This window comes from Dendropsophus ebraccatus, chromosome 14 (assembly GCF_027789765.1).
Source record: "Dendropsophus ebraccatus isolate aDenEbr1 chromosome 14, aDenEbr1.pat, whole genome shotgun sequence".
Lineage (NCBI taxonomy): Eukaryota > Metazoa > Chordata > Amphibia > Anura > Hylidae > Dendropsophus > Dendropsophus ebraccatus.
The window spans coordinates 62799226-62825660 of NC_091467.1; the positions used below are offsets into that span (position 1 = coordinate 62799226).

The 26435-nt window shown below is 44.8% G+C and overlaps 1 non-coding gene across 1 annotated transcript; it reads left to right on the forward strand.

The window, feature by feature from the left end:
- Positions 1 to 15061: 15061 nt before the first annotated feature.
- Positions 15062 to 15252, forward strand: LOC138773420 (U2 spliceosomal RNA). Its single transcript, XR_011360120.1, has one exon. It is a non-coding gene; the product is annotated as a U2 spliceosomal RNA (small nuclear RNA).
- Positions 15253 to 26435: the final 11183 nt, after the last annotated feature.

The window sequence follows — 26435 nt, forward strand, 5'->3', positions numbered from 1 at the left end:
GAAGGAATGTATGTTTTCTGAAATTACTAATATCTATTAAAGATCAAATCTGGTCAGATGTGAAAGTTATTCTACTTGTTGTAATGCAATTCATAGGAGGCAGTATTATAGTAGTAATATTCTTGTATATAGGAGCAGTATTATAGTAGTTATATTCCTGTATATAGGAGCAGTATTATAGTAGCTATATTCTTGTATATAGGAGCAGTATTATAGTAGTTATATTCTTGTATATAGGGGGCATTATTATAGTAGTTATATTCTTGTATATAAGAGCAGTATTATAGTAGTTATATTCTTGTATATAAGAGCAGTATTATAGTAGTTATATTCTTGTATATAAGAGCAGTATTATAGTAGTAATATTCTTGTATATAGGAGCAGTATTATAGTAGTTATATTCTTGTATATAAGAGCAGTATTATAGTAGTTATATTCTTGTATATAGGGGGCAGTATTATAGTAGTTATATTCTTGTATATAGGAGTAGTATTATAGTAGTTATATTCTTGTATATAGGAGCAGTATAATAGTAGTTATATTCTTGTATATAGAAGCAGTATTATAGTAGTTATATTCTTGTATATAGGGAGCAGCATTATAGTAGTTATATTCTTGTATATAGGAGTAGTATTATAGTTTTATTTTTGTATATAGGAGCAGTATTATAGTAGTTATATTCCTGTATATAGGAGCAGTATTATAGTAATTATATTCCTGTATATAGGAGGCAGTATTATAGTAGTTATATTCTTGTATATAGGGAGCAGTATTATAGTAGTTATGAACAATGTGTAAAAAACAGATTGTGCACTCACCAATGATAGCCGAGCAACATCTTTATTGTAGCCACAGTACACTCAGCATGGAAGGGGGAAGGTGGATAGGTGCAGGTGCGTATACAACGAATGTTTTTCGCGCCCTGGTGCGCTTCGTCAGGTTGAGACACGTCACAGGAAAGGGGAGGTGAACATTTAACAGGTAAGTGTAAACAGAAAAACGGAAGTGCATCAAAACAGTACAAAGTTGTAAATAACAATATCCTAAATCTATTTATACTAAAAACACATTAAGGCTATGTGCACACTACTTATGAGACCGGCCAGTCCGTGACCCCGGCCGGGTTATGGAATGGCCGGTCTCTGGCCGGATCATCTCCGGGTGATCTTTCCGGCCGTGGAGCACTGATGCGGGTGCATCAGCGTGCGCCCGCATCAGAGCTTCCCATAGCACCCAGTTAAGCGAGCGGCCGGAGTTCACTGTGTGAACTGACAGGTCTTTCAGTGAATTCCGGACGCAGAAAACTGACCTGTCATTTTTTTCCAGTGCCGCACAGATCCCGGCCGGAGTGTATACGATGTGTGTACGCTCCGGCCGGGATCCAATTGCACACAAGGCTATGTTCAACTCCGCAAAACTACGGCCATAGTTCTGCGGCGAGAACTACGGCCGTAGTTTTACGTTGTGAGAACATAGCCTAAAGTCGTTTCTCTCATTGAGTCCTATTGGACCTATTGCGTTTAATTTACTTATCCATTTAGTTTCGCGGACCAGCAAAGTTTTTAGCCAATCTCCACCATTGTATCCTTTAAGTTGCCAGTATCCTTTAGATAGGATGGAAACAGAGGGAGGAGGCGACGGAGAGCCCAATCAAGCTATCCTAAGGATACTGGAGACTTACTGGATATCCTTGAGGACATTACTTGGATGCCGGGGTACTCTCTTGCGTCTGTGGATGTGGAGAATCTCTACACCCGCACCCAGCATGATACGGGTGTGGAGGCTACAGACCACATCCTCGGACGCACTGGACAGTCTGATTCTTTCAGAAAATTTATTAGTGAAGTCTTACTTTTTGTGTTACAGAATAATTGTTGAGGGAGATTGGCATCGACAGGAGACCGGCACTGCTGTGGGCACGCCGGTCTCCTGTACGTATGCCAATCTCTTTCTTTCTTGGTTGGAGTTTAAATTGATTTTCTCAGTTAATAACCCTTTTATTAAGTGTATAGTGGCTTATTTTGGTTTTGTTGACGATGTGTTTATTATTTGGAACGATTCTGTTGAACAGTTTAATGAGTTTATTTCTTTTCTCAATAACAACAACAAAGTTAATATGTTTTTTATTTCACTCTTTGGAGGGCAATCCCTAGAGTTCCTCGATGTAAAAATTGACATAATCGATAACATAATCAATACCTCAGTATTCCGTAAAGCTACTGCCTCCAACACCTTACTTCACTACTCGAGTTCACACCCTGAGACAATAAAAAGGTCTATTCCTTACAGTCAGATGACCCGCCTCCGCCGCATTAATAACGCAGATGAGTCGTTTCATCTGCAAGCCAAAGAGTTAAAGAATCGCTTAATAGCCAGAGGCTATCCCGAAAAAATTATTGATGCAGCCTATGAAAAAGCATCAGCTCGCAGCAGATCATCCCTGCGCTATCCGCAGAATAAAAAGATACAGCGGAATGACAACACAGATAAGCGGTTCGTGTTCACATTACAAAACTCTCCAATGAACCAAACTATTCGTAATATTATTTACAAACATTGGTTTTTATTGGAGAAGGACAAGGATTTAAAAGAAGTAGCTGCCCGAAAACCTTTACTCACCTTCAAGAAAAATAGAACTATTGTTGACTCCCTGAAATTAACCTCTTCTAAAACACCCCAAAATTGGCTTCAACGCTCTCTGCCTACTGGAAATAGAAAACATGCGGTCAATGCCAATACTGCCCACAGTTCTTAAATGTATCTTATGTTAGTTTAGGAGGCCATGATTGTTTTATCAAACAGTTTATTACTTGCAAAACGACACATGTCATATATGCAATCATTTGCCCGTTCCTCCGTTACTATATAGGAAAGACAAAAAGAGCTCTCTGGATACGTTTTAAAGAGCACCTCTACTCCTTAAAAAACGGTAAAGGAGTCCCCTGCATGATTGAACATGTTCGCTCTGAACACGCCAATGACCCTAAGTGTTCAAAATTTGTTGGTCTTAAGAGGGTCAATCCCCCTAACAATGGTGGAGATTGGCTAAAAACTTTGCTGGTCCGCAAAACTAAATGGATAAGTAAATTAAACGCAATAGGTCCAGCAGGACTCAATGAGAGAAAAGACTTTAATGTGTTTTTAGTATAAATAGATTTAGGATATTGTTATTTACAACTTTGGGCTATGTTCACACTACGTAAGTTTCCGGCCGTAGCGCGTTCCGTGAATAAGCGGCCGGAGACGTAGTTTGCGTACAATGGAAAGTATACGAAGTACGGCTGCACAGTTCACACTACATACGAACTTACGCCCGGATCGTATGCGGCGGCGTAAAAAATGAACCAGACCATTGTTTGCGGACGAAAATGCCGTAACTTACGACCGTATCGTTACATGCGGTCCCGTACGTAGTGGTGATTTCTTCATTTTTGCAGCTTTTTCTGCCGATCCAAAAGGTTCTGTGGGGTGTCCGGGGCTAGGCGAAGATTTCCAAGTAAAAGACCGCTGTCAGATCGCTACGTAGGGCGCTCGGGAAGCGTAAGTAGACTTCGGGCGTAAGTTCGCTGTCCGTACGTAGCCGGCCGCAAGTAGCGTAAATCTCCGTCCGGAGTTTACCGCGTATATGTCCGGCCGCGAAAATATGCGGCCGGACATATACCCAGTGTGAACATAGCCTTGTACTGTTTTGATGCACTTCCGTTTTTCTGTTTACACCTGTTAAATATTCACCTCCCCTTTCCTGTGACGTGTCTCAACCTGACGAAGCGCGCCTGGGCGCGAAAACGTTCGTTGTATACGCACCTGCACCTATCCACCTTCCCCCTTCCATGCTGAGTGTACTGTGGCTACAATAAAGATGTTGCTCGGCTATCATTGGTGAGTGCACAATCTGTTCTTCACACATTGTTCATTGTGTGCCTTTACTGCACTTTTTTGTTGCACCGCCATAAGCTTAACATTAGCCACAGTTCAGACTGCCACTCTTTTTACCGTAAAGTGTTTTTGCAGTGCCGGCTACCACACATCTACCTCTTCATTATAGTAGTTATACTCTTGTATATAGGAGCAGGACTGTATTTAGAGTTCATGCTGCCCTAGGCATTTTGCATGCTGAGGCCCCCCCCCCCTGTACTGCCAGGTTACATGCATGGTGCATACCCTGGCACAGCTGGCAGGCCGGCACCCCAGCACCCAGTAGTACTGAGCCGCCCCCCGGCTGTCAGTAGTACTGGGTGTTGGGTACTGGGGTGCCACTCTGCTTGATGCCCGCTCTTCTCATCAAACCGATGGGATGGAGGAATGAAGGAGGCCGGGAACGTCTTTGTTTGGGGACCGCTTCTGTCCAGTGTCAGACTGGAGTACCTGGGGCCCACCAGGGGAAATGAACCTTGGGGCCCACCAATATTGAACAAGTGAGACACAACATGTTGATCCGCTCCTTGCCTGGATTCATCTGCATCTGTGACAAATCCCTTGAGAACAACATTTTCAGTCGAACTAAAACTCTCAGAATACCCTCCATTTATACAGCTCTCAGGGTATGCTGGGAGTTGTTGTCTCGGCCCATATATTTGATTACCTGCATGTAACATCCTCTGAAATATGTATGGTTCATTGGATTTAATGTATACACACATTGTTTATGATATGCACTAATAGGCTATTTAAGTCATTCCCTCCCCCCACTATGACGTCTACAGCCGGAAGAAGCGTCATGTGACGCGAGAACGTTTGCTGCTAGGACGCCGATCTGCACCTCCCTCCCCTATGAGCACTACGATTTTTTTTTTTTTTTTTTTTAAACTCGTTTTTATTAGGAGATGCAAGAAAAGATATATACATCATGGATATACATATACAATCATGTACAGCAGAAAACATACATAGAAACATACATCTCTCAGAAAGGCACACTGGAAATACGTGAGGAGGAAGGTGTTTCGACGCACAATGTCAAATCCTACCCAGATCCAGGGAGTTCAGACTCAGAAATGAGAGTCAAAGGGGATCTACACCAAGCGTCCCATACTTTACCAAATTTAGCTGGGCAGCCCCTGTGTTTATATACTAATCGTTCAAAGGACACCACTGAATTAACCATAGTGATCCACATTGCTAATGTGGGGGGGTCGTTTATCTATCCATCTCATAGCTATGGCCTTGCGGGCAAGAAATAGGGCTTCCCTGAGGAATATGACATTGTGGTGTGTCCACACCTCCTCACTCAATGAACCAAACAGACAAACCGTAGGGTCCAGCGGGACCTGCATAGGGCACATAGATGTAAGGGTGTTTCCCACCTCCCGCCAGAAGGATTGGAGTCTAGGGCATGCCCAAATCATGTGCCAAAAGTTCGCCGGTTCCATTTGACACTTGGGGCAAGTTGGAGCAGGAATCCTACCCATACGATGCTACCTGACAGGAGTTAAGTAACATTGATGAATGATATAAAGTTGCGTGAGTTTATTATTTACAGAGGGTGATACATGTAGGTGGGATTCTAGAATAACTTCATATGTTTCATCTGATAACGCAGGAATGTGATCTCGCCATCTATCCAGCGTCGGGAGGGGCGTCGAGGTAGCTTTCAAGCGTATGAGGTGGGAGTATATGGACGAAACCAGTCCGCCAGGGCCCTGTGATCTAATAACGCCTATCAGGGGATAGCTAGAGATTGGGGGTTCAGTAGGGCTAAACTGAGCCTGCAAGGAGTGACGCAGCTGTAAATATTTATAAAAATGACGGTTAGGAAGAAAATATGTCTTCAGGGTATCGTATGAAACAACAGTGCCATTCTTGTAAACTTGTTCCACATATCGGACTCCCACCCCCTCCCAATAAGCTACATCATGAAACATCAGTAAATGAGCACATCTACCATTATGCCATAAAGGGGACTCAACTGGGGTGCCTGTGTAATTGGAAATGTTAGCTGCGGCACTCCACACCTGAAGGGCAGTGTGATGAATAGGGAGAAGCCGTGTATTGGGAAGCCTGTTCGCTACTAGGATTGACCATAATGAAGGGGAGTGCGAGTAATCAAGAAGATGCATCTCTGAGCTAGCACCAGGCTCTGCCTCCATCCAGCATTGCAAGTATTTCAGTTGACCTGCCAAATAATATAAAAATAAATCAGGAACCGCAAAGCCTGCCATATCCTTGGGCCTCTGTAGCTTCGCGAGTTGCAACTTAGACCTAGAGGCACCCCAGATGAAGCCAATCATAGTGGACTCCAATGTTCTAAAGAAAATTTTGGGGACCGGTATGAAGACATGTTGGAGGACATACAGGCATTTAGGGAGCACCACCATCTTGACCAGATTAATTCTTCCAGCTACTGAAAGAGGGAGGGCACTCCAGACCTTAAATTCGTCCCTAAAGTGACCAATAAGAGGATCTATGTTGGCAGTCCTCATATCCACAGGTGTAGCGTTAATTTGTACCCCTAAGTACCGGAATTGGGAAACTACTCTGAGACCGTGTACCGTAGAACCTAAAAGGTTAGCTCTCGAGTGATGGACATATAGAAAAAAGGATTTGGTCCAGTTCATCAATAGACCAGAGTAGTCCTCAAACCTGTCTATAAGCTGAATGGCTCTGGGTAGGGAGACATCGGGTTCAGAAAGAAAAAGTAGTAGGTCATCAGCATAGAGCCCAAGTCTGTCCTCCCCACCAGTATACCCGAGTCCTTTATAGATGGGATCCGCCCGGAGAAGAGCCGCCAGCGGCTCCATGGCCAGGATGAAAAGAAGAGGGGACAGAGGACAACCTTGGCGGGTGCCTCTGCCCAAGGGAAAGGAAGGAGAAACAAGTCCATTCAGTGACATAGCCGCTGTTGGACATTTATATAGTATATTTATCCACCTAATAAAATTGGGGCCGAATTTAAATTTGTGTAACACAGCTAGGAGAAATGGCCATTCAATAGAATCAAAGGCCTTGGCGGCATCTAATGCCGCCAGAGCCCAATCCGCCTTCTGCGCCCGCCCTCGCTGTAACGCAATCTGTGCCCTGCGAATATTGTCAGAGGTACTCCTACCCAAGACAAAACCTGATTGGTTGGAGTGAATGTGTGAGGGAATAACTCTACACAGGCGATTATTTTGTAAGCAATTTGTAGTCTGAATTAAGGAGGGATATAGGTCGATACGATCCACAATCCATTGGATTTTTGTCAGGTTTAAGTATAAGTACGATCGTGGCTCTATAAAAGGACTCGGATAAAACCTGGTGCTCAAATGAGGAGTGGAACACCGAGAGGAGAGCAGGGAGTAATATGTCCTTATATTGGAGATACGCTTCCAGTGGGAGGCCGTCAGGCCCCGATGCCTTACCCCTCGCAGAGCCATGCAGAGCTATGTCCAATTCCTCCAGAGTTATGGGGGCGTCTAATACGGCACACAGGTCAGCGTTCAACTCTGGCAAAGGTATGTCCGCTAAGTATGCCTGTATGTCCTGCGGGGTACATTGTAATTTAGAGTTGTAGATATCCTGATAGTATTCCGAAAACCTCTGCAAAATACTATCACTGGAGGTAAGAACTTCTCCAGTAGTCGCAGAAATCTTCAGAATTGCAGGAGAGGAATTATTCTGATGAATAAGGTAGGCCAGGAGACTACTAGATTGATTCCCCATCTCAAAGCCCCTCTGGGCGCAAAATAACAATTTACGTTTATTCTTTTCCTGCAAATATTGCAGATATTCCCGACCCGCCTGTAACCATAGACATCTATTACCATCGGTAGGGTCAGTAACATAGGCAGTCTCCAATTGTTTGCATCTAGCCGCCAACTCCTCCTCCCACCTAGCTGACTCACGCTTGACAAATGATATAGAAGACTGCAGACACCCTCTCCAGTATGCCTTAAGGGCATCCCAGAACATGGAATGAGATTTGTAGGGTAAGTTATATTGCAAAAAGGTTTGCAGTCGGTCAGGAACCCGATCCGATTCACTAATGAGAGTGAGCCAGAAGGGGTGTATTTTCCGGACTCCAATATTCTGTGCCAGAGGCCTAATATTCAACTCCAGCAATATGGGGGAGTGGTCTGAAATGGCCCGTGGCAAATGCTGGATGGAGGACAGAAGCATGTTAGTTTTAGCATTACCTATAGCGTAGTCTATTGGGGACAGAGCGTGATGCCCAGCAGAGTGGCAGGTATACTCAGCAGTAGTGGGAAATCGTAATCTCCACAGATCTATCCATCCCAGTTCTAACAGCAATTGGTCAAGGGGAGATGTGGTGGGTACAGCAGAACCAGGCACTGTCCCCAAAAATCTGTCTATCGAAGGGTTAAGAGTCAGGTTAAAATCTCCCAAGACCATTGACACTGCCTGTGGGTATACAGCTGCGAATCGTGCCGCTTCATGCACAATATGCAATGAGGCGGGAGGGGGTAGGTATATTCCAATAATCACCACCTGAACAGACTCAATCCAGGCCTGAACAAAGACACCCCTACCCTCTGGATCTCTATATGTGGCACCAGGCTCCCAGCGCAGTGATTTGTGGATGAGTAGAGAGACTCCTCTAGAATATGAGGTATGGGTAGAGTGTAAGGACCACTGAATCCATGGCTTTTGTAGAAATTTAAGTGTTGATTTTTGCATATGGGTTTCCTGTAAACATATCACATGTGGCTTATATTTGTGAATTTGTGAGAAAACCAGGGACCTCTTTTTAGGTGTACCTAAACCTCTGACATTGTGAGAGAACACTGTAATAGACATAAACAAGAAGAACCTACATATGTGCCTACCAAAAGAGACGGGGAGATACACAAAACACTCCTACAAGGGAGAACTGAAATATCCTCTCCTACAACAAGCAGGGAGGTTAGAACTACACACACGCCTCACAAAGGAGGCCACAGAATTAGCTAACTTCAAACAGAAGTAAATAGTGATCAGTATATACGGGCGTAGTCTGCACTATAGATGGTGTGAGCACAGACCACATAAACATCACTCTAACTTTCCATCCGTATGGAAGATCATCACAGTCATGAAAACAGGTACATCATCTAGGTGCAAAGACCAGGATCAGTGCTCTGCTCGGCACCCTAGCATAGTCCCGCAGTGCAGCATATATCATGAACAAGCAGAAGCATGCCAAGGCCGAGCAGATGTATAAGGCACTGAAGTTACTTACATAAAACTGCTTAAGTGCACTGTAGGACCAGGTAGAGACCAATCAGAGTCATAAACAAGGAAAGGAAGGAGAAAGAGGAAAAGGGAGGGGGACGGAGAACGGGGAAAGAGGGATAAGGAAAGAAAGAAGGGTGGGAAGAGAGGAAAAGGAATGGGAGAACATATGCATTAAAAGCTTAACAGAGAAACGATCATACAGCTAACAGTATATGTTTGCAGAACTTCTCAAGTAACCCCGTGAGCTTCAGACGGCAAGAACTAGAGATCCATCGCAAATGTTATCCAGCCGACTGAACAATCAGTAAAGCCAGCATTAGAAACTCCCACTCGGGGTGATTCGCAAAGGAGCTGGTGCATAAGTCGGCCGAATCCACAGCATGTAGGGGCAAAGGAAAAAGGAGGGGGAACAAGAAGCGGGAGAGAAGTAGGTGTCGCAAGGATGCATCCAATAGGTAGGAGATCTCCAGCAGTATATAGCAGCAGAGCGTCCCATGAACAGCGGTACAGAGGGCGACAGTATACATGAGATAAAGTCAAGTGCAAGCTCTCCGGTATATCCGGTGGAAATCATCCAAGCAAAAAAAACACATAGAGGAATAAACGTACAGGACAAAGGGACTCAGACATGGGTCTCGGCTGAGACCAACAGATCATACATATCTGGCACGATCCGGAGTTACAGCTCTCAACGTCCCTGGGCCCGTCCTTGGACTTGGACCCATTCTTCAGCTTCGGCAGGTGAAGTAAAGAATACAGTGCGGCCATCCGATATCACCCGCAACCGGGCCGGGTAAGACATAGAATATGGTATTTGGAGGTCTCGCAATTTGGCCTTCACTGTGATAAATGTAGCCCTTGTCTTCTGTAATGCCGCGGAAAAATCCGGGAACATCAGGATGGGTGAGTTGTGGTAAGTCAGTTTACCTTGACGGCGTGCCGCTCGGAGAATAGCATCCCTGTCTCTACTACTCAGGAGTCGTACCAGGAAGGGTCGTGGAGGGGTGCCCGGTGGAGGTGCTTTAGCCGGCACCCGATGCGCCCTTTCTACTGCAAAGGTAGCAGAGACGGGGAGATCCGGTAGTAGTTCCCGGAGCCAACGTTCAGCAAAGAGGCACGGATCATCTCCCTTAGATCTTTCTGGGAGGCCCAATATGCGAACATTATTCCGCCGCAGGCGGTTTTCAAGATCATCCGCTCGCTGAATCCACGCCGTCGCCACTTTATCCAGTGAGGTAAGCCGAGCCGGGACTGGCGCCATGTTGTCTTCAAGCTGGGAGACACGTTGCTCAGTGTCCCGTACTCTCTCCCGCAGCTTTTGCATATCTTGGCACAGCAACCCCACATCTGTCTTCACCTCCTCCAACTTGCCAGTAAGGGAGGTCATGGAGGCATGTATGGCATCCAGTAGTTGTGCCGATACCTGCGCAAGAGTGGGTTCAGGCTCCTCCGAGTCGCCATCTTGGTGAGCAAGAGACTGTGTCGCGGTCTGCTGCGGAGTTAGTTTTGTAAAGTCCTTCAGCTTGCGACTGCCGGGTCCGGTTCATGTTGTGCCCCAAGTGTTCAGTAGCACCCGAAGATAGTTTTGGGGTGATGATATCAGGATATCTGCAGGATTATCGCCTGAAAAGAGGTGATGTAGCGGGAGCTCTCCTCAGACGCGTCCGCTCATGTCCGCGGCAAGCTCCGCCCCCCAGCACCACGATTTGTATGAAATAAAGGATCAAGTTTTTAGCCGGTGAATGAGTTTCACTTTCCCTTTTGTTGCATTATAGTAGTTCCTTATATATAGGAACAGTATTATAGTAGTTATATTCCTGTATATAGGGGGCAGTATTATAGTAGTTATATTCTTGTATATAGGAGCAGTATTATAGTAGTTATATTCCTGTATATAGGGGGCAGTATTATAGTAGTTATATTCTTGTATATAGGAGCAGTATTATAGTAGTTATATTCTTGTATATAGGAGCAGTATTATAGTAGTTATATTCTTGTATATAGGGGGCAGTATTATAGTAGTTATATTCTCGTATATAGGAGCAGTATTATAGTAGTTATATTCTCGTATATAGGAGCAGTATTATAGTTGTTATATCCCTGTATATAGGAGCAGTATTATAGTAGTTATATTCTCGTATATAGGAGCAGTATTATGGTAGTTATACTCTTGTATATAGGGGCAGTATTATAGTAGTTATATTCCTGTATATAGGATCAGTATTATAGTAGTTATATTCCTGTATATAGGAGCAGTATAATAGTAGTTATATTCTTGTATATAGGAGCAGTATTATAGTAGTTATATTCCTGTATATAGGAGCAGTATAATAGTAGTTATATTCTTGTATATAGGAGCAGTATTATAGTAGTATATTCCTGTATATAGGAGCAGTATTATAGTAGTTATATTCCTGTATATAGTAGCAGTATTATAGTAGTTATATTCTTGTATATAGGAGCAGTATTATAGTAGTTATATTCTTGTATATAGGGGGCAGTATTATAGTAGTTATATTCTCGTATATAGGAGCAGTATTATAGTAGTTATATTCTCGTATATAGGAGCAGTATTATGGTAGTTATACTCTTGTATATAGGGGCAGTATTATAGTAGTTATATTCCTGTATATAGGATCAGTATTATAGTAGTTATATTCCTGTATATAGGGGGCAGCATTATAGTAGTTATATTCTTGTACATAGGAGCAGTATTATAGTAGTTATATTCTTGTATATGTAGGAGCAGTGTTATAAATGTTATATTCTTGTACATAGGAGACGGTATTATAGCAGGTATATGTATCCAAGAGAAACAGATGACCCGCACCAGTAGCTGAATACAATCCCTAATCCCCTAAATAGTCTCTAGGATCCTCAGAGTAGCAATGCATGTCGCTCAAGCAGGACTTGGAAACAAACAGTATCAAATATGTATATGAAGAAAAGATTTGGCACTTACCCACTGTAGTGACTTCAAGGTGGTTTATTGCAGCATGTGGTGTTATATAGGAGCAGTATTGTAGTAGTTATACACGAACTGGAGAGAATGGAACGGCTGCACATCCCATGTATGGCTGATACTAATGCCGCTAGGCCTATATTAAAAATCAACACCAGAGTGTCTGTATATGAATTGATCAAGCCATATTGCCCCGTGTACCACCGCGCAGGTCCTCTGGTCCACACGGGTCCCTACGCTAACTCCACACCGTGTCGGTCAGCGACCGCCAACCTAGATGGGATGTGCAGCCGTTCCATTCTCTCCAGTTCGTGTTTCACAGCTCTCCCTCTCTGAACAGCTAGCACTCCTTTATAAGACCCACATGACCAAAATTAGCAGGATATGTCTGTGCTCACATATCTGGACCTTATGTCTTCCCCATTCTGTGAGAGCAGCAATGGTAAGTGTAATACCATATCCATACTTGTGTCGTTTGGGGGCAGCCTTCCCCGCTGGTGGTGCTGGCTGGGTTTTGGTGGGGCTTTTTGGGTCTGGTCCTGTGACATTGGGGTTGCAGGGCCGTTCCATAGCCTCCCTTCCCTGCATGTGCACACTTTGCGGGGTTGGCGGTCGCCGGCCGACACGGTGTGGAGTTAGCGTAGGGACCCGTGTGGACCAGAGGACCTGCGCGGTGGTACACGGGGCAATATGGCTTGATCAATTCATATACAGACACTCTGGTGTTGATTTTAAATATAGGCCTAGCGGCATTAGTATCAGCCATAGATGGGATGTGCAGCCGTTCCATTCTCTCCAGTTTGTTATTGTAGTAGTTATATTCTTGTATATAGGAGCAGTATTATAGTAGTTATATTCTTGTATATAGGAGCAGTATTATAGTAGTTATAGTGTTGTATTTAAGAGCAGTATTATGGTAGTTATATTCTTGTATATAGGAGCACTAACCCCAATGATATACCCATTACAAGTTTAATGTATGGTAAGCAGCATAGGAGGTAATGCCTAAACAAACCAGTAGCCACTCGGTGGTGCTCAGTCCCATCTACAGCAATCCATAAATGCGATATGAAAAAGAAAGGAGATGGCACCACTGGCAGCTTCCACTTGCAAGGAGAGGGACAATATCACAGGCGCATTCCTGGCAGCAATCGTTTTATGCACTCGGCACTTCTTCCGGCCAAGGCCCATTGCACGGCTGTTGGATTTGCGAATATACTGAAGTTGAAGCTCTCAGAGGTGAGTGCCTTCTCCTTTCTTCTATAACATATGAATTATAATAATGCTGTTATAGTTAAGATACTGAGATTGTCAAGGTGAAGTGTCCTTGGGAAGTGACTTTTTTTTTCAGGGGCTTAGAACAATTGCCACTTTTTTCCTCTGTACCGTATCTCTTATATGGTCAGACAAAAATGACCCTCAAACACTAAAGACCAGGAGAATATTAAACATGTCAGAAAGTCCATGAATGTACATCTATTAGAGAATTCTCTCTTTACATAGCACATTCTCTATAGTAGTAAGGTCCTGGTTGTGTCCATACGATCAGCCCGAGTTCTGGTTCGGCAAAACTGTTTTGACCTCAGCCATTTAGCCTCACCAGGATTCGGGCAAAACTGTAGGGTGGTGAAAGGAGGACTTTAGCGAGTGTTAATTTTTATTTTTATTATTATTATTTATATTTTTCACCAGTGACTTATCCTTTCTCAGCTAAAGATCCAGTGCTTGCAAAGTAAGGGTATGTTCACACAGAGTAAAATTGCTGCTTTTACTCTGTGTGAACATACCCCAACGGTCTATGCAATCTTTATTTGCTACATTATGTGTAGATAAATTGGTGGCGCTTGGATCGGCACCTGTCTGATTGTACTTCAAATTTACCATGTTGTAAAGTGAAAGGCCCCTAGTGAGACATGGGAAAGATCAATTCATTTAACAGAAAGAAAAATAAAGTTGGAACAAGGAAATTGAAACGCATTTATTTTATAAACCATTTTTTATTACTGATCATAGTAGGAGAAATAAAAAACAACACAAAATCATAGAAGATTGTCGGCAGAAAAAGACCACTGTTCCAGGTATCTACTCTTTCAGTAAAATAATATTTTCTCACATTGCTTCTGATCTTTCCCCCAACTAATCTCTCACTGTGTCCTCTTGTTCTTGAGCTTAGTTTTTTTTTACTAAAAACACTCCCCTCCTGAACCTTATTTAGTCCTTTAACATACTTAAAGGTTTCAATCATGCTCCCCCTTTCCCTTCTTTCCTCCAGACTATACAGATTCAAATCCTTCAGTCTTTCCTGATATGGTTTATGCCTCACACCCTCCACCATTTTGTAGCCAGTCTTTGGACCCATTCTATTTTATCAATGTCCTATTTTAGGTGAGGTCTCCAGAACTGGACACAGTATTCCAGATGTGGCCTCACTAGAGCTCTATACAGCAGGATCACGATCTCCCTCTTCCTACTGGTTATACCTCTAGCTATACACCCCAGCATACGATTTGCTTTCCCCACCGCCTGGTTGCACTGGTGACTCATTTTAAGGCAATCAGGCAATAAGGCAATCAGAAATCACTACCCCTAAATCCTTCTCTTCTGAAGTCTTTTCCAACACGGAACTGCCGATGTGATACTCGGATAGAGGATTCCTCCTCCCCAAGTGCATTATTTTACAATTGGAAACATTGAACTTCAATTTCCACTGTTTGGACCACGTATCTAGCAAAGCTAAATCATTTTCCATATTACTGACACCTCCAGGAGTATCCACCCTATTGCACACTTTTGTGTTGTCAGCAAACAGACAAACTTTACCTACCAAACCTTCTCCTATGTCACTTACAAACATATTAAAAAGAATAGGACCCAGAACAGACCCTTGTTGCCCCAGTCTCTGCTCAGAATATGCACCATTAACAACAATTAACAAAATCATCAGTTTGTAACGCTTCTCTGCCTTTTGGCTAAGATCAAGTGTAGTATCTGTTGTTATCAGTTTAATATCTGATACGTCCCCTATCTGGGGACCATATATTAAATGGATTTTTAGAACAGGAAGATGGTAAAAGAGCTTGCTCTGTCCTCTCCAGGCATTAACCTGGTATTGCAGTGCCTCCAGGTTCAGTGCACCCCCCCCCCCCCCAAAAAAAAAAAAAAAATTAATAAAATCATTAGTTTCCACCCGTCTAAATTTTACACCCTTTGATAAATCACCCCTGTAAATATATCAGACACCAGGGCACATACAACCAGGGCCGTATTTACCACTAGGCACCCATGGTCCGGTGCCTAGGGCAGCACCTTGCAGGGGGGCAGCACCAGGGAGCAGGGGAAGGAAAAAACTATTTTTTTTGACTTGCCAGTAAATCTGGTGTCTTTTCCAGTGGGGTGGGGGGTATGGTGGTATTGGTCAGGTCTGGTAAGGCCAATCGGTGTGTGAAGATGGGGCGTCTTCAGGTTTAGTGCCTAGGGCAGCAGCAGTTGTTAATACGGCCCTGCATACAACTACACATATCAGACAGCAGGACACACACACTACACATATCAGACAGCAGGACACACTACACATATCAGACAGCAGGGCACACACACTACACATATCAGACAGCAGGACACACACACAAACCAAAATTCCAATCTATCCGGATACAGCACCACATCTTCCCTCAGCAACCTGCCAGCCACCCGCTTACTAGGGGCCACCAGCTCACCCACCCGCATAGCCCCAAAAAACGCAAGGGAGAACACCACCCTAAACAAAACCGCTTCAAAAAGCGAGTTGCACACAACATCGAGAACCCCACCCAAACGCTCCAACAACAAAAAGGAAACAGGTCTACGAGAATCCCGCGTCACCCTACCCCTCCGAAAACCTCTAAGCGCTTGTCCAACCACAAAATCCTTAGTGATATCCCTCATCCTCCTCAACTTAAAACCGAACGCCAGCCCTGCCATAACTCTATTCAGCCTTGCCACCGACCAGCCTTCCCCCGACACATGCCCCAACCAGCACAGCAGAGCCACCACCCTCTCTTCCTCACTATCCCCAACACCCAATGACCACACCCATTCAGACCACAAACCCCAAGCCGCCTCATAAGCTGCCCACGTACCCGACGACAAGGTATTACTAATCAATCCCCCTGCCACTCGAAGGCCAGACTCCACAGATGCCCAGGCACACCATCCCCTTGACCTCCGCGTCGGGCGCCAGCTGACGAAAATGGTCGAACTGTAACCGAGAGAGAGAGTCATCTATTGAATTCAGAACACCTGGGACATGAACAGCCACCACCTATGCATTCAACCGCAGGCATTCCAACACCAACTGCCGCAGCAAACGTATCACCGGAGGCGACGAGGCCGTCAAATTATTGATAGCCATGACCACTGCCATGTTGTCACAATGAAAACGCACTTTCCGGTCCCGAAAACTGTCCCCCCACAAGGACACAGCCACCAGAATCGGGAAGAGTTCCAGAAAGGTGAGGTTGCGCAACAACCCCACGCCCTCCCATTCTGGCGGCCATGTGCCTGCGCACCACTGTCCACGGCAGTAAGCGCCGAAATCGACGCTCCCCGCCGCGTCAGTGTATAAATCACAGTCCGTATTCTCCACCACACCAGACAGCATTATGGATCGGCCATTATATCGTTCAAGGAAACTCTCCCAAACAGCCAGATCATCCCTATGTTCCCTGGTCAGACGCACAAAATGGTGCGCAGCTCTCACCCCCGAGGTTGCCCCAGCCAACCTCCGGCAAAAAACCGACCCATAGGAATGATCCGGCATGCAAAGTTAAGCCTCCCAAGCAACGACTGCAAGTCCCTGAGCGTGATCTTTTTGAGGCCACGCGCCCGTCTCACCTCATGCCTTTAAGGACACCAACTTGTCCTCCGGCAGCCGACACTCCATCCTTTCAGAATCAAGAGTGATTCCCAAAAAATTCAGGGACGTAGCAGGCCCCTCCGTTTTATCGGGGGCCAGAGGAACCCCAAACGACCCAGCCACCCATTCCACCGTACCCAACAGCGCGCGACACACTGGGGAGCCAGCAGGACCTATGCACAAGAAGTCGTCCAGGTAGTGGATAACCGACTTCAACCCCGCTCTGTCCCTCACCACCCACTCAAGGAACGAACTAAAAGTCTTGAAGTAAGCACATGAGATAGCACATCCCATGGGCAAACACCGATCAGCATAGTAAGCCCCATCAAGCCCACGCAACCCAGCAAGCCCACGCTGTCCGGATGGACCGGTAACAGCCGAAACGCCGCTTCCACGTTGGTTTTGGCCATAAGCGCCCCTCGTCCATAACATCTCACCCATCTCACGGCTTCATCGAACGATGTATAAACCACGGAGCAAAGCTCCGGGTCAATGCCATCATTAATCGACTTACCCCTGGGATGTGAAAGATGATGGATGAGCCGAAATTTATTCGGCTCTTACTTGGGCACCACACCCAAGGGAGATACCACAAAACCCGCCACTGGCGGCGCGGCAAAAGGCCCAGCCATCCTACCCAATTCATCCTCCTTCCTCAGCTTGTCAGACACAACCTCCGCATGCAAATAAGCAGACTTCAGATTCCTAAGCGTAGGCGGCACCACATGCTCGGGGGGCCGGAATCACAAACCCACCCCGAAAACCCCGTAACAACAAATCTGCCTTCTGCCTATCCGGGAATCTAAGTAGATGCGGGAGCATCGCGGCTAGATTCACCAGCGTCACCCCCTTTTCCAGCACTACCTCCTCCAACCCTCCCCTTGCCCTTTTAAAAACATCTCGCCGACCGGTGGGAAGAGGCATTACATGTCGAGCAGGCATGTTTGAACTTACAACTGGCGCCAAACTTACACTGCCCGTCATTGAACTGCCAACAGAAACCGGACTTCTGTCCGCCCTGCTGGCCACTCTGCAATGTTGAGGAAGCTGCTTGGCCGGCCGAGCCGGCCCCCGCTTGAAAGGGCTGACCATACCTCACAGGAGCCATGACTCTCAACCACAGCCCTATATCCTTATGATCCCACTTTATGCCTGGCCTAATCGCCCTCCGCTGCCTGAACTGCTCACCATAACGGAGCCAAGCCTGACCTCCGTACACCCGATGAGCCTCGCTGATAGCATCCATGTAACAAAAAAGGGCCGAACAATGTTCGGGCGCCTTTTCCCCAATGACGCTCGCCATAATGGCAAACGCCTGGAGCCAATTCATAAATGTCTGAGGAATAAGCCTCCACCTCCTCTTTTCCTCCTCCTCCTTCTTAATGTCTTCCTTCTTCCCCTTATCAAGATTAAATTTTTCTAAGGGCAAGAGGGAAAAAATTTCGACGTATTCATCACGCCAAATCTTTTCCCTCACTTCCTGTTTCAAATGGGCACCCAGCGCTCCCTCGAAACAGACATATACCTCACCCCGGGCCCTGTCATCCAACCTAACCATAACCCTCTGCCTGTTCCCTCTCTGTCTGCACCGAAACGGCCACCCCAGCACCTCTAGCTGTCACTCCACCCCCAACGGGCCCACTCCCCAGACCAGCAGCCACAACTTCCGACCGCTCAGGCACCCACGCAGCGACTGGGCTACCCCCTCACCCGAAACCCCCCCCCCCCCCGCCTCGCAGCGCGCCAACAATGCACGGAAACAGCCAACCAATTCACCCACACTCTCACTCAACCCAGTCGCCCCTCCACCCGCCCCAGGCACAGCCACGGACCCCTCACCCCCCACGGGACTAACTCCCATACCCTGAGACATAAGAATAGGGGGAAACGGACAAGACAGGGACATATACTCACCGGGCTGCGCAGGGGCTGTGGGCCCGCCAGCCGACGAAGGAGCCTCCAGACGACGATCCGCCAGCAACACAGGGGCCATGAGGCCGGACCGCAGACCCTCTTCTCCCTCACGAACCGCATCATCACTGGCAGCTGGGTTCTGGGAGGAAAGCAGGCCCTGGGGATCAGCCAGGCCATCAGGCTGGTAAAACTGAGGGGGAGGGGCTACACGGGCCTGCACCCCGCGAACCTGCTGCACCGCGGACCTCATGGGCAGGGGGATGGGGTGAACGTCAGCCGCCACCTGTATTATCTGGCGGGAGGCAGGCTGCCTGGCCGGCACATCACCAGGCACCGCCGCTGGGGAGCTGAGAGAGGAGGACGCAGAGGCGGAGGCCGATCCTCCCCTGTGGCTGGTTGGAGGAGGACCGGACACCGCCACGAGGCCCGGCCGCCGGGTTAGATTCCTCCCAGCCCGGGACCGGCGCCCGGAGGCGGAACGCTGATTACCCGGAACCGGAGGGTCCCTATTGGGGCTCTGAGTGCGCCGCCGGGACCTGGGCACGACAGGCTCCGGACTCAGCCTGACAGGAGGCCGGGACCTGCGTGCCGAGTGCTGAGGCATCGAAGACGGGGGATCGGGGGCAGAAGGTGCCTCAGCCAACAGACCTTCCAAACCCCGCTGCAGCCATCCTCGGTTGCCGCCGGCAGCAGCCCGAAGCTGCTCCAGGAGAGCATCGATGTCCGCCATGGCCGCTCTGCAGGGGAAGGTAAGGGGAGGTGCGACTTGTCAGGGCTCCCACTCAACTGAGGCCCGAGGCGGGAAACCGGCCCTTTTATTAACTCTTCCCCGCCCCCAGGCCCCCAGCACGTGACCAAGTCCTGCCTACAAGCCCCAGTCATGCGGGCCTGCACGCAGGCCTGCTGCCACGCTCCGGCCCTCCTTATCAGACAGCCAGGCACACACACTACCAGAGGCTGGCTGGCAGATTTTAGCCTGGGGGGCAAGCACACGGCACTGGCCCTTGAGTGGCAGGCTAGCGGCCCATCCTTCAAGGACCACTCTGGCCCTTACCTGGTATTACCCTCCCCAAATAAGTGCGGGAAAGAAAGATGACACATGCGCCACAGAATTATAGTATTGGGGTCAGTGTTCCCAGCCACGAAAAGCCCTTGTAATTGTCTCACCTCCGGATGAAATGTCTCAAGCCCCTGAGTACTTCTTTAAACCTAGTGCTCTCTCACATGCTATATAGTATGTCATGAGAGCTATCCCAAGATATATATCTATTGGATTAAAGGGAACCTAGCTCAGGTGTACAGCATAGTACCTTAGAGTGCCTTTACACAGACAGATGTTTGAAGCCAAAGCCAGGAACAGACTATAAGCAGAGAACAGGTAATAAAGGAAAAACTGAGATTTCTCCTCTTTTCAACTCTATTCCTGGCTTTGGCTTCAAATATCTGTCAGATAAATCTGTCTGTGTGAATGCACCCCTTAAGGTACCATGCTGTGTACCTGGTGACCCTGATATCAGTGCTGTAATCATTTATATTGCCCCTCTGGTTCTCTTATCATGTTACAACCATCAGCCCTAAATCTCTACAGCACCAGCTGTTATCAGAGGATGTACTACAACTCCCAGTATATCCTGAGGGCTGCAGACTGTATGTAAATGCTGGGAGTTGTAGTGTTTGCAGCTGTTGTACTTGGAGGATTCTTGGTGTACTGTATACTGGAGGCTTTGTGGGAGATCAGAATACATAGTCCTGTGGGGGCTCAGTGTGTGGTTGTGACCCCAGAACAGAACTAATAGGGGATAGAAGAAATATACCGTTACTGACCAAATCCAATACACCAGTATATAAGAAACCAATATTATCAATGTCACCACAATTATTACCACCCCATACTAACTAATACCACCACACCGTAACTGAGATCCAGTATACCCAGACCAATAATACCAGTATAAAAGAAGCACATATCACAACCCCTTCACCACCGCCGCCATTACTAACTAACATCCACTGTACAAATACCAGGATCATTACCATAGAAGGTTCTCATCATTAAAATGTGTCAGCTGGTTGTGATCTCATGTGTAATCAAAGATACATAATGAACTGCTAGATAGCTATTTCCTACTGGATATCTATCTATCTATCTACTGTATCTCCTATCTATCTATCTCCTATCTATCTCTTATCTATCTATCTATCTATCTATCTATCTATCTATCTATCTATCTCCTATCTATCTGTCTATCTAACTATTTATCTCCTGTCTGTCTGTCTGTCTGTCTATCTATGAAATTAGGAAATTTACTGTAAAATATAGCTTTTATTTTTCTCATTTAAAAATTCACAAGAATCACCAGGCAAAAAAACCTATTACCTATTTACACAGCCACCACCAATAATTTAGCTTGTACAAAAAATTGCTGAGCTAAAAAACTCTATCTCACAAAAAACACATGTATCAATACACCTTTTTCTTCTTTATTCGTCCATGTATTTTTGTGTACAATATTTGTTACTTGTATCTTTTCATGTCCCTTAATTTTTTTATCAATATTTTTGTTTTGTGAGTATTCAGACTATTGCGTCTATTTTCATAAATATTATTTTTCACAAAAAGAAATGAAGAGGTTACTTCCCTTTTTCTTTTGTTTGGGTCCTGTTCACATCACATATTTTTCAGCCCAACGCGTTTCCTGTTACCACACATCTTCAGGGGCTATAGGGTTAAACTCACATTTCCTGGGACGTTTTCATGTTCCTCTGTACAGCTCTGGTGATGGCCGTACAATGAGTCTGAGCGCCCGGCTTCTTTTTATATGGTGCATGTGCCCGCCCACTACTCTTCGTCATAGAGCTTCTGCCCATTCTTTACCTACGCTTCCAGCGCTGTCCGGGCAGTCATGTTACAGACCGGAGTGCCGTATCACATGATCTGTTTACGTCATCCTTGTTACCTAGTTACCCGGGACGCCTCTGCATCCCAAGCCTCCTTTTGGATCGCGTATCTGAGCCGCATTGTGTGTCCATGTGAAGGAATTGCAGAAGTTCTGTTTTAGAGTTTGCAAGAGGAATCAGCGGAAGGACATATATGAGATGTAATCATTTAAACCATGCGGGCGCATCGCGTTCAGCCGAAAAGTCCATTGCGCCTCGCATTGCAACAGTTTTTTATCATAATTGCCACGTAGTTTAGATTTTTGAACCACCTCAATTACTTGGCATTTCAGTGTTTCCCAATCTCCTCCATGATGTTGTAGAAAGTGCACAGCCACAGGGGTATCTCGTTTATTCTTATGTCCCCTATGTGTTCACTGAGTCTTTTTTTGAGAGATCTAAAAGTCTTCCCAATAATTTTTTGGACAGGGGCACGTCAGCATATAGATAACACCTGATGTGTTGCAATTTGCAAATTCTCGTATTTCGTAACACTGTCCCGTACTGCTACTTTGAAATTGCTTTCCAGATTTTATGTACACATCGTGCATCACGATATGATTTTATGTACACATCGTGCATCTACTGCATGGGTATGTCCCTGTAATGCTTGTCTTTTGCTTTTCTTTTTTACTTTTTGATAAATAACTGTGGACAAGCCTATCTTTTAGGTTACGACCTCTCCTATATGTAATCATAGGATTTTTTGGGAGGAATTGGTCAATGGTAGTGTCCAACTGTAAGATTGGCCAATACTGAGATAGAATTTTCCTTACTTCCTTTGATTTCACATCAAACGTGCCTATAATTCTGCACTGTTGATCCGAGTCCACATCCTTTGTTTTTGGAGCAAGCAATTCATTTCGATTCCTTTGAATTGCTCTCCAGTAGGCTTTTCTTAGCACTTTCTTAGGGTACCCCCTTTGTAGTAGTCTGTCCCTTAAGTCTCCCGCTTTTTCTTTAAATTCTGTAATCGTTGTACAATTACGTCGTATCCTGTAATACTGACCCACCGGTATTCCAGCTTTTTGTGGGCACGGGTGACAGCTGTCCCATCTCAACAGCGAGTTTGTAGCTGTATCTTTTCTATGAACACTTGTATTCAGTCTGCCATTAGCCATCACTTGGATATCTAGGTCCAAGAATACAATTTGGCTCTTACTGATGGTTTTGGTAAATCTCAGACCGAGCTCATTTTGATTTAGCTCACCGACGAACGTGCTGAAATTTTCCTCGGTAGAATTCCATATCGATAGCACGTCGTCTATGAACCTAATCCATAATTGCACATGCTGGGACCATTATGAAATAGACGCAATAGTCTGAATACTCACAAAACAAAAATATTGATAAAAAATTAAGGGACATGAAAAGATACAAGTAACAAATATTGTACACAAAAATACATGGACGAATAAAGAAGAAAAAGGTGTATTGATACATGTGTTTTTGTGAGATAGAGTTTTTTAGCTCAGCAATTTTTTCTACAAGCTAAATTATTGGTGGTGGCTGTGTAAATAGGTAATAGGCTTTTTTGCCTGGTGATTCTTGTGAATTTTTAAATGAGAAAAATAAAATCTATATTTTACAGTAAATTTCCTAATTTTTCAGTGCAATATAAATATTATCTATAGGAAATAAACATTGTTTACAGTGATCAGATAATATACTGATATCCCTTACGAAGTGAAGGGAATGGCTGGATTGTTGAGAGGCAAGGTGGATAATGCCAAATGGTTGGAGGATGCAAAAGAAGTGTTTTCGGAAAAAGAACTGACCTTTCAAATACAAATGACGTCCTTAAAAAACTCCTTCAGATCTCTAACAAGATTATATAAAGATCATGCACGTTTTTGGTAGGAGATACACAGTCTGGAAAACTACATAAAAAATGGCATAGTCCCTAGAGGACTGAGGAACCCTATTACACCGGCGCCGAGACTAAAAACAGATAAAATTAAAGAAAGGTGGGAAAAAGAAGCCACAGAAGGCTCATTACGGCTGATGCAGATCCTTCTGGATGAAGAAAAAAAAATCTATCTGGAAACATTAACAACTAAACTGGATGAAGCAGTAGAGAAAATAAATATACAAAGGGAAGATCCGTCATTCAGTAAAAAAGAAAAAATATTAGAGGAGGATATACAGAAATTTGTAGCACATTTAAAAGAACGTAAACACCAACAATATAAAAGGGACTCGGCTGACTTTAAAGAAAAAAGAGTGTATGAAGCCTTAAAATACAACATAGGAAATACGCAAGAAACAGACATATCCTCGTCTGAAGCAGAGGCATCAGATGTAGAAAATCCCTCAAACCGTGCAATAAGAGAACAGCAAAGAGGAAGGGGACGTGGATGAGCAAGAGGACAAGGACGAGGAAGGGGGAGAGGTTTTTTAGGACACCCCCAATATCCCAATACGTCCTGCGGAACAGGAAATAAAAAGTGTAAGAGAAGGGAATAAGTTACAAATAATAAATCTGACTAAACGAGTACTTACGGAACCAGAAATGAATGTGCTAACAAAGGGTCTATCGTTTGTTCCTTCAGTAAAATTTAATGCCTTTATGTGGGTAAAGGACATACATTTATATGCAAGGAATTTGAAGTGGAAGAAATACTTCTCCATAAAAAATAAAAAAGGGTATCAACAACTGGGAATTGAAGAAGATGATATACCTATATACAGGGATATGATGGAATTGGCTAGTTCTACATCAAGAAATGAGGGAGAAGGACCTACATATAAAGGTCACGCCTTTGAACCCACAAGGTCCCGCGGGCAACATCTTCATCTGCGCAAGCGTGGATCACAGATACTACTAATTGAGCGCGATCCAGCGCTACCAGCGCTTACCGCCTTGAGAAAGAACAACACCGCTGGGACGTCACTCCACCCAACCCGTTACCTCCTGCGTTTGTATCGCAACCCAGGACGAGTGTGAGGACCGGACCGCAACCCAGGACTGGTGAGAGGTGTCTGCGACACCAAACATATGCTGCTAAAAAATTTACATTTACTTTACATGCCGCCAGAGCATTGAATACACTGCTACTAATACCGGCAAACTGCAGCTCACGAACAAGCGATTGCAGACATTGCAATAATTCGCTACAAACCATCTGCTACTAAAAACCCTAAACAACCAAGCACTTTAATCATGTTTACAAATCCCTATGAATACATGATCAAGCAATAATTGTTGCCAAATTGGATAATCAATATACATTGCTGCCTTATAACAATATATGACTGCTGCTTTCCAATACAGGATATTAGCAATCATATGGATGAATGAATGTGATTAATCTTCTACAAGTGACTAATTTATGAACTTATCATTCCATTTTACAAAGGACTAATATATGAACTCATTGGGCCATATTTTACAATACCTTCCTAATTTTTTCTAACTTTTCCATTCACGATTTTTATATTTCAGTTTTTATCCTACTTTTATGATTTTTTTGGTGTGTTTTTGGTTTTTTAAATTAGAGATCTCTAAGTTGTCTATGTTTTATGTATTTACTGTAATATTTGGCTGACATTATTCTCTGTTACAGATTTATAATAAAACCAAAGTTTACTAATTTGTACACCTGATAATCCCACTATATATTCATACCACCAATTTACATTTCTAACTAGAGGACCTACACCTTCTTTTTTTAATTTGCTTATTTATTAATTTATATTTATAAATTGGGAAAAGGGGGGTGATTTGGACTTTTATTAGGGGAGGGGATTTTTTTACTAAGAAAAACACTTTTTACCTTTTTTTTTTTTTTTTTTTACATGAACTAGAAGTCCCCCTGGGGGACTTGTATATACACAGCAAAGATCGATTAGATCGGTCATAGATTGCTTTGGCCTGCTGCAGGCCACAGCAATCTATTGCCCAGCTGGGATCAGCGTCATTGCGACGCTGAGGCCCGGCACAGGCAGAAGAACGGATCTCCCCCCCGCAATGCGACACCAGGGATGTGAGTAATAAAGCACTTCAATGCAGCTGTCAGGTTTGACAGCTGCATTGAAGCGCTTAATTAGCCGGCGCGGCAACGGGACCCGCGCCGGCTAATAGAGGCACTGCCCGGCTGCACATTGCAGCAGGGAGCAGTGCCGTTCAGAGCGGGGTCCTGGCGGGACCCCGCTCAAAACACCCCCCGCGGCACCATGACGTACCAGGTACGTCATGGGTAGCTAAGGGGTTAAGGACAGAGACAAATTTTATGAATATGACCTGTGTCACTTTATTCATTAATAACTTCGGGATGCTTTTACTACCTATCCGGCTGATTCTGAGATTGTTTTCTCGTGACATATTGTACTTTACATTTCTGGTAAATTGGAGTCGATACTTATAACGAATCTTTATGAAAAAAACAAAACGTGAAAAAATGTAAAAAATTCATTTTTCCAACTTTGGAACTTTTCTGCTTATACATAAAATGGTTATGCCACATAAATCATATATTAAATAGCATTAGCAACATGTCTAATTTATGTTGGCGGCATTTATTAAACTATCTTTCATTTTTTTTTTTTTTTAGACAATGGGAAGCTTAAAACATTAGC